We start from the raw sequence: 8,744 nt of genomic DNA on the forward strand, positions 1-8,744 counted from the left end.
TAAAGGAAAAAGTTTCAGCCACTCAAGCTATGTGCCCAAAGGAAAAAACATCAACCCTTCAAGCCATTTGCCTAAAGGAAAAAGCTTCAACCACTCAAGTTATATACACAAATGAAAAAACTTCAATTAGATTTTCTTTTCTCAACAAACAAAGAAAGAAGGAATTGGGCTTAAGAAAGCATTGAAAACAATAAATCCAATAAATCTAGCAGCCAAAACTGATGCAATCAAGAACAAACCAGCTGACAGGAAATGGAATTAAATATGAGGATTAAGAGGGAGTAATTGGCATAAAGGCTACCCAAGGAGTTACAATTGTTTTACCATTTCCTCTCACTTATTGTCATCACTAAATGGCTATGATTAGTGGGTGAGTTAAGGACAAGAAAATGATGCAACAAGAATTGGTTTAAAAGTAGCGTTGGGGAAGGAAGGAAAGAGGAGAGCCTTAGTCGATTTCTTTCGGTTCTATTTTCTCAAACTTCTTTTGTTTTAACTTAAGGATTGTGTTACTAAATTTTTAGTAGTTAGGGGCTGTTTTGAAGCCCCGAATATGATTGCAAGTTTGTTATGACATTTCGTTTGAATTGCTTTTTTGAATGGATGAAAATTGGTTCACTACTTGTCTTATTGATGAATTCTTTATGTGTTTTCTACGGATGAATACTTAGTAAGCATATCTAGGATTCTAATGCTATGAATATGTGTGTGCCTGCCCTTGTCGAATGAGGACCTACATATGTTCTAGAGTAGTACTTGTTAATTGCGATTAACATGTGAATCAATTTCTAGGATAAGTAAGACAACGCTAGTACTTACGATGCCTTGTGATGACTCAAACTCTTTTCGTTCTTAATGATTTCTACTTGTTAAATCTATGAACACACCATTCTAGATTGCATGCTAGGGACTAAGTTAAGTTGAAAACGCCATTCTCTCAACATACTACATAAGAAAGAGTAATAGGTTGAGTTCTAACATTGAGCCAACTTGAGCATCTTCATCCGAAAATGAAGGGAATTTGAATGAAACATAACATGTTTGCATGAATATTTGGTGGTGGATAGCAATTCCCCTAACTCATTTTTCTTAATTTGTGAACTACTTAAAAATCTGTTTCTGCTCTGTGTGTCTAGTATTTTCATCTAAAATTTGGTAGACTTTAGATAAGTATAAGTCCGTCTAATAATTATTTTTTGGTGGCTGCCCAGTAGGGACAATTATAAGTCCTTCAGTAATCCTCATCGATAGGAGATTTGGTGGACTCCTAATATATGCTAATACACTTTAGTACGCGAAAGTTTCATGAGTACTCACCAATTTGGGTTTTGCAAGTCTCCAACCAAGAAGCTTTCCTCACCCGTGAACTTGGGGGACCAGTGTTTGTTCCGTAGTTCACCACCCTCGAAACTACTAAGCACCGGTCAACCTTATACCTTCAAGAACCCACTGAAGACTTCATGTGGAGGCACCCTTGCCGAAGCACATGAGTTTTTCTCCAATCAAGAGACCAATCACAACACGACAAGCGTCAACCTAAAAATAAAACTCCTAGAGTCCCACATCAATCGTGGATGGGAGTGGAAGACCCTCATCAACTATACAAGGAGACCGTTCTCGAACAATTAATTCCTAATCTCATTATTGTGCATAAACTCATCATTAGAACTCACTAATGATGATTATGCTTAAACTTATGTCTTGTGTAAAATCTTCATTATTAATGAGGACTCCTCCACCATCGTGGATGTAGCCCCATTTAAGGTGAACCACGTACATCTTGTGTTGCTTCCCTACCTCCATCTCTTTACATATTATCCTCACTAGGTGATGGAGCAACATTGCGATGGTTACAAACTCGACACATTACGTCGTTCCAAAGTCTTATTGATTTTGTGCATCAACGTTTGTAAATAGTTTCTTACAAGCAATTAAGCCCGCGCGATGCCATGAATTTTAAAACTGTGTTAAACAGTTTTAAAACTATTTAATTCTTCTAAGTAAATTTGACAAATACGTACAATCCAACCTTCGACCAGTTCAAGCGTATACTTTTTCTTTTCTTCTATCAAATACGTACCATGCCAAACAATAGTATAGAAATGTTTTAGTCCATCCAAAACCTTTTCTTATTTTTTTTTTTTATTTTTTATTTTATTTTTTTTATTTTTTTGTGGCCTTGTTTATTATTGTACTTATTAACAATTACTACTATGTCGAGGCGAGTTTCTTTACAATAGAACCAAGAAAAATAATAACTTATTACAATGTGCTATTTATTCCTCAACCCAAACTAGGACCAAAACTGTTTACGGCTATAAATAAGTTATTCCTTTGTATAGGGAGGTCTTACTGTAGCATTCACAGCTCTTTTAGCTTTTTATTGAATTATTGAATCTCAAAGAATACTTACATTATTGAAAGGAAATACAAATGCGGAAGGAATTGAAATACAAATACATAAAAAGGACAATTATCCACTTAAATGTTTATAATCAACAATAAATTTCTTTTAATTCCTTCAACTCTTCTTAAGCAAATTTTTGAACCAATGTGCTGAGAGTTTTGAGTATCTTTTTAGCCCGTCATTATAATCCACGTAGTTTAAACCAAATCGGACGGTGTATCCAGAATCCCATTCAAAGTCATCCAACAATGTCCATGGAAAGTATCCCTTCACTTTCGCACCATTTCTGCACACAAATACACAAATGTTCAAATGGATTAGGTCAATATAATGATTAAATAACAATAACTTAAGAAGGCTAGGCAGTATATAGTCTTAATTAATTTGTTAATAACTACTTACTTGATTGCCGCTTGAAGGTAACATAGGTGACGGTTGTGGTAGTCAATTCTATTCGTATCATGAAGAGCCTCGTCAAGTGATAGTTCTGGATTATTCAACTCTGATACACCTACGTACATATTATTGCACAAAAAATTAAATTTAGTTTTTTCCTCTAAAAAACAAAAAAAAAAAAAAAAAAAAAACGGGTAGTTTCATTTTACACCATTATAAATATGTGAAACTTTTGCATTTAATCAAAGCTTAAAAGTATGTATGACATACCATTCTCAGTAATATAAATGAGTGGATCATTATATTTTTCCTTTGTGTAGAGCACAAGATCGTGAATTCCTTTTGGATATACATATAACCAATCTGAAGCAGTCTGCAACACCATTTCAAAGATAATACGTTAATGTTGGGGTAAAAAACTAATCCTCCAAATGCAAATAGCTCAAAATGATAAATTTGAAGTATACCTGTGGACCAATAAGTACTCCATTAAGCTCAGCTACCACAATATTTACAAACATTAGAATACAATTGGTGTAAATATTAGAATATAATTAATGTAATTAAGAAGTCAAACTAGGTCAAGAAAAACAAAGAACTTAAGCTATTGAAAGTAAGTTTCCTTTCACACTCACTTGTAAGATCAGCTTGAGGGTCTGTTACGAAGCTTGCCTGTAGTGAATTGTTCTTCGGTGTACTAGTTGCGTATCTAGCAGTATAATAATTTATTCCAAGAAAATCAAACGATCTGATTAGCAACTTGGATTGTTCTTTTGTGAATTTTGGCAATCTTTTTCCAACAATTGATCGCATGGTGTGTGGATAGTCACCACTTGTTAACGGGTCCAAAAACCTACAAAACATGAAAATTCCAAATATTAGTCTAATTATAGCATTATATATAAAGAGTAATGCTAGCTAGGTTGCATCAATGTTACAAGTCATAAGTAAACGTGTAATTGAGTTTATATATAATTTATTAAGGCACTTGCCATCCAAACATAAAATCCAAAGATCGTAAGGGCAGCATCTTTATCTTGCTTTGACTCCGAAGCAGGCTCAAACCAGTATGTCACCAATGTTATTCTATCAAGCCTTTCTGAGATGCCTGCCCAAAAATATGAATTTTTGGTTGAATAAATAGGAGTTATAGAAAAAGATACAACCTTAGATTATCTTACTACTGAGAGTATTCCCTCTTGTATTACAACTCAATAATAATGATTATTATAGATTCTCATTAGGAGCCAATATGCTGACCCAAAAAAATAAAAAAAAAGAAACTGTTATTGAACCTGATATCTATTCCTTGTACAATTCTACAGCTGCTCCATGAGCAAGAAGAATGTGGTGTGTCACCAAGTATGGTTCAATGGCTGAATCTCCACCGGTGCAGTTTAGATTTTGCCAAGAGAGCAGCGTCCCGGTGCTAGAGTCCCAACAGCATAACCCATGCTACTAAAAGTTAATTGCTCATGTTACCGTGAACCAGTGCTTGACTCGATCTCCCCAAATCCTTATTAACAAAGTTCTGCATATTCTTTAAAATGATCGCTGTGTATATGCAAATTTATGTTACGTATATCAGTATGTATTTATCAAATTATCAAAGAGAAAATAAATTTTGTTCACTTACAACAATATGAGGGATTAAGAAACCACATATTCATCTTCTAAAGCTTGGGGAACATCCCAATGAAAGAGTGTTACAAACGGCTTTAAACCTGCAGTACATGATCAGTAAAATCAAATTAAAAGTCTAATTGAATGATGTTCTAAAAATTCATGTAATAATTGTTTAAGGTAGGATGATTAACCATTGCGTAGGAGTTCATTGATGAGATTGTTGTAATAATCAATTCCTTTCTGTTAACGCCACCACTTAATGTTCCATCTAATTTGAAAAAAAATAACAAGAAAAGAAAAAGGGTTAACCAGTAGATAACTCGATCACATTACTTTAGTTAAAAGTATATAAAGAGAATAATTTTCTTGTAGGAAAAATAATTCTTATGCACAATATTGACATTGGTCCCAACCAAATATGAGGATGTGGAGCAACTTACTTGGTAATAATCTGGACCATGAAATAGATAATCTGTAAGCATCCAACTCCATATCCTTCATAATCCCCACATCTTCCTAAAATGACAAAAGTTTAAAATTAAATATTGAGGATCTCATTATATATTGTCCTTTTTATTTTATTTTTATAAAGGCTCCAATTTAATATGTTAACATGTGCCCTTCAAGTATAAAGGGTCAAGAGACAAAGTTATGAGGTTTTAGACCTTATAGCGGATATTGATCTATAGCGACGTCTCCGTTACTGCCATCAGCGATTTTTTCTGTAGTTATTCAAAAACATAATGGTGAAATCCATATCATGTGCAAAGTACTTTATATGCGTGCGCAATGATGAAGTATATACATATATTGTACATATCACATGACCACGTACTATTCGTCTCCCAACAAAGTGCATGGTTATTAGAGAGGTTGGAGTTTACTTGTCCTCACGAAGAAAAGAATGAGGTGTTATTTATACTCCTTTTGAAATGAAGTAGCTAAAGTTTTCATATTACCAATTGATTAAATCACAGACCTGGATGTTTGTGGGTGAAGGTATCCCATATGCTTGGGCCTCTTCCATCTTCTTTTACTGCACCTTCATACTGAAATATACACATGCATATACGTAAGAGTACTACTACACACGCAAGGAAGATGTCAACATTATAATTCATGCATGGATGCTAACTGCATGTATAAAATACACCAAAAATATGGTAAATAATCCCGAAAGAAATATAAATGTGTGTGTGTGTGTAAAATACATATATATACAGACCTGGTAAGCTGCGGAACCTGTGCCAAATATAAACCCTGGTTCAAAACTGCTGCGATTGAGAAATTCGCAATGAACAGGTGGATCTGTATGAGTTGCTTTGCTATTTGTCAATGCAAAGCCAATGAGTAGCAGCACACCAAAGAGCAAAGATCGTGAATATTTCATTGCCATAACTTGGGAGTTTTGATATCGATCGAGATAATTAAGTTATCTCCTCCTGGAATATTGCATGGGGTTTATATAGAGAAAGGGAGGAAGGGATATGGTGTCTACGTACTAGCTCATGAGAATAGTAAAGGGTTAAAAATTGTAAACAAAATTGACTTTGAAAGCCCTAGTTTAAAGACCAAGTCATGGTCTGTCGTTTAAAAGAAAGCACGTTTCATGTACCCAAAAGTTGCGTACGTACGTAAAAGAATGGACAATCCTTGCGTTCCACCTATGAGGAATGCACACACTCTTCAAATTTTATATTGTGATCCTTCAGTTCCTTAATCTTTATTTGAAGATCATCTAAACAAAAATAATTATTTGAATTTGAGATCGTTTAGTCATTTAAATATATGAACCCAATCGATAGTGTTGATACTAAGTAAAAGATTTATAATGAACTATTCATTTTATTGACATATTTGGATAACTACACAGTCTTCAATTTGAACAGTTTTTTTGCATATATGATATTCAAATTAAGATTAAAAAATCAATAACTTATACTATATATATGAAAATACATTATTTATAAAAACAAATTATTCCTTGAGTTGAAAAGTAAGATAATGTAGACAACTATACGATCAATCTCATTTTAATTTGCAATGATCAATCCTTGAGTTACCCTTGAGTTTTCCGGCAAAAGAAAATGTTAACTGCATTAGGAAACAAAGAGCCATTTATCTGCATGTTTATATGATGTATGTCCAAATGTTGAAGGCATAACTTTTGAAGTTGAATATGGAAGATTAGCAATAGAGACTTGTTCAAACAGTAGAAAATTACTTGAGCCAACAAAAAAAGAAATTTATGACCACAATTCTTTAGGTAAGTAGTAAGCGATAAAGATGAAGAATTTAATCTTGATCTTTTTCTTCTTGTTAGAGTTTTAGTATTGAATTGGTAAACCCAGTGGTTTTTTGAAATTGTCTTTCCACTCTAATTAAGAAGGCATCGAAATAGCTAGGTTCTCAAGTTGGCTATTTTGCTCCGAAAGATTGTGAAAGGATTCCATTGGGGTGGTTTTTTCGAAGGTTTGGACACCCTTCAAAGTATAGTAGTTACACATTCTTCTTGCTGGTACAAGAATGAGAATAGTAAAGGGTTAAAATTTGTAAACAAAATTGGCTTTGAAAGTCCTAGTTTAAAGTCCAAGTCATGTTCTGTAATTTAAAAGAAAGCACGTTTCATGTACCCAATAGTTGTCTACGTACGTAAAAGAATGGATAATCCTTGCGTTCCGCCTATGAGGAATGCACACATTCTACAAATTTTATATTGTGATCGTTTAGTTTCTTAATTTTTATTTGAACATCATCTAAACAAAAAGAATTATTTGAATAAAAGATTTATAACGAACTATTCATTTTATTGATACATTTGGATGACTAAACAGTCTTCAATTGGAAATAGTTTTTTGTATATATGATATTCAAATTAAGATTAAGAAATTAATAACTTATACTACAAAAATATACATTATTTATAAAAAAATTATTCCTTGAGTTGAAAAGTAAGATAATGTACACAACAGTTCGATCGATCTCATCTTAATTTGAAATGATCAATCCTTGAATACTCTTGAGTTTTCCAGCGAAAGAAAATGTTTTCTGGATTCGGAAACAAAGAGTCATTTATCTGCATGTTTATATTATGCCTGTCCAACTGTTGATGGGCAAAAGTTTTGAAGTTGAATATGGGCGATTAACTACAGAGACTTATTCAAACAGTAGAAAATTATTTGACCCAACAAAAAAGTAGAAATTTATGACAAGAATTCTTTACGTAAGTACAGAATCGATAAGGATGAAGAATTAATTAATCTTGATCTTTTTCTGCTTGTTAGAGTTTTAATATTGAATCAGTCAACCCAATGGTTTAAGTGAAATTGTATTTCCACGCTAATTAAGAAGGCATCGAAATAGCTAGGTTCTCAAATTGGCTATTTCGCTCCTAAAGATTGTGAAAGGATACCATTGGGGTGGCTTCTTCTTGGTAGTACAAGAAATTGATTAGTGTTTCAAGAGACTTGTTTTATTAGCTTACATCTATTTATTTTGATTTAATATTTTTCATTTATTTATATTTTTACAATTCAAAAACACAAAAGTTTGACCCCTCTCTAATTTTTCTAATTTTTTTTCTTTATTTGAATTTTTGGGACTTATATTGAATTTTTGTGCGTCCCACAACCTGAAGGAATTGGGAGGGGGGTCATTTCATTTTTGGATATAGAACAAATAGGTTCAGGATATGAGAGAATTAAGGATACCCACCAAAAAGACTAATGCAAACAATAATGATGTGCTGGAAAATAGAACATTTTTGTTACCCGACCAACCCTCAGGAGAAGCAAATGCAACATCTACACTAATCAGTAAGATTAAAGAAGTAGCAATTAATGCAAAAAACCAATAGGAAGCAATATTCATGTTCCTAATCCTCCAATCTACCAACAAAAGAATTATACCATTGATCCCTTTATCAACCAAAAAATTGTACACCTTATATACTGCTTTTGGGCAACCTCTCAACAACTAAGAGATCCATTCGAGGAACAAAGGGACTAGTTGAAGTATGGATCCTCCCAATATTGGGAGGATTCGTACTTCAATTGAGATGATAACAAATCATTTCACCTTTTTAGTTGGCATTAGGCAGTTCTCGAAAAAAGATAGTGAAAAATATTATTCCTAGAGTTGAGACTAAAGGAATGTATAAACCAATGCTTCCATAGATTCGATCGTGGTTTACAATTATAGCTTCCATACCTGTTGTTTGGGATCGTCTCCCGGATAAATAAAGAACAAGAGTCAAAGAAAAGGGAGTGATTCAAATCAAGATTTATCTGGTACCCCATATAAATATGAAAATAAC

General features: G+C 33.2%; 1 pseudogene; it reads right to left on the reverse strand.

Moving 5' to 3' along the window:
- Positions 1 to 2,521: 2,521 nt before the first annotated feature.
- On the reverse strand, positions 2,522 to 5,854 carry LOC125478429 (annotated as a pseudogene).
- Between the last annotated feature and the right edge of the window lie 2,890 nt (positions 5,855 to 8,744).

This window comes from the organism of the source record quoted next, unplaced genomic scaffold, assembly GCF_019419815.1.
Source record: "Pyrus x bretschneideri cultivar Hongxiangsu unplaced genomic scaffold, Pyrus_bretschneideri_v1 Contig245, whole genome shotgun sequence".
Lineage (NCBI taxonomy): Eukaryota > Viridiplantae > Streptophyta > Magnoliopsida > Rosales > Rosaceae > Pyrus > Pyrus x bretschneideri.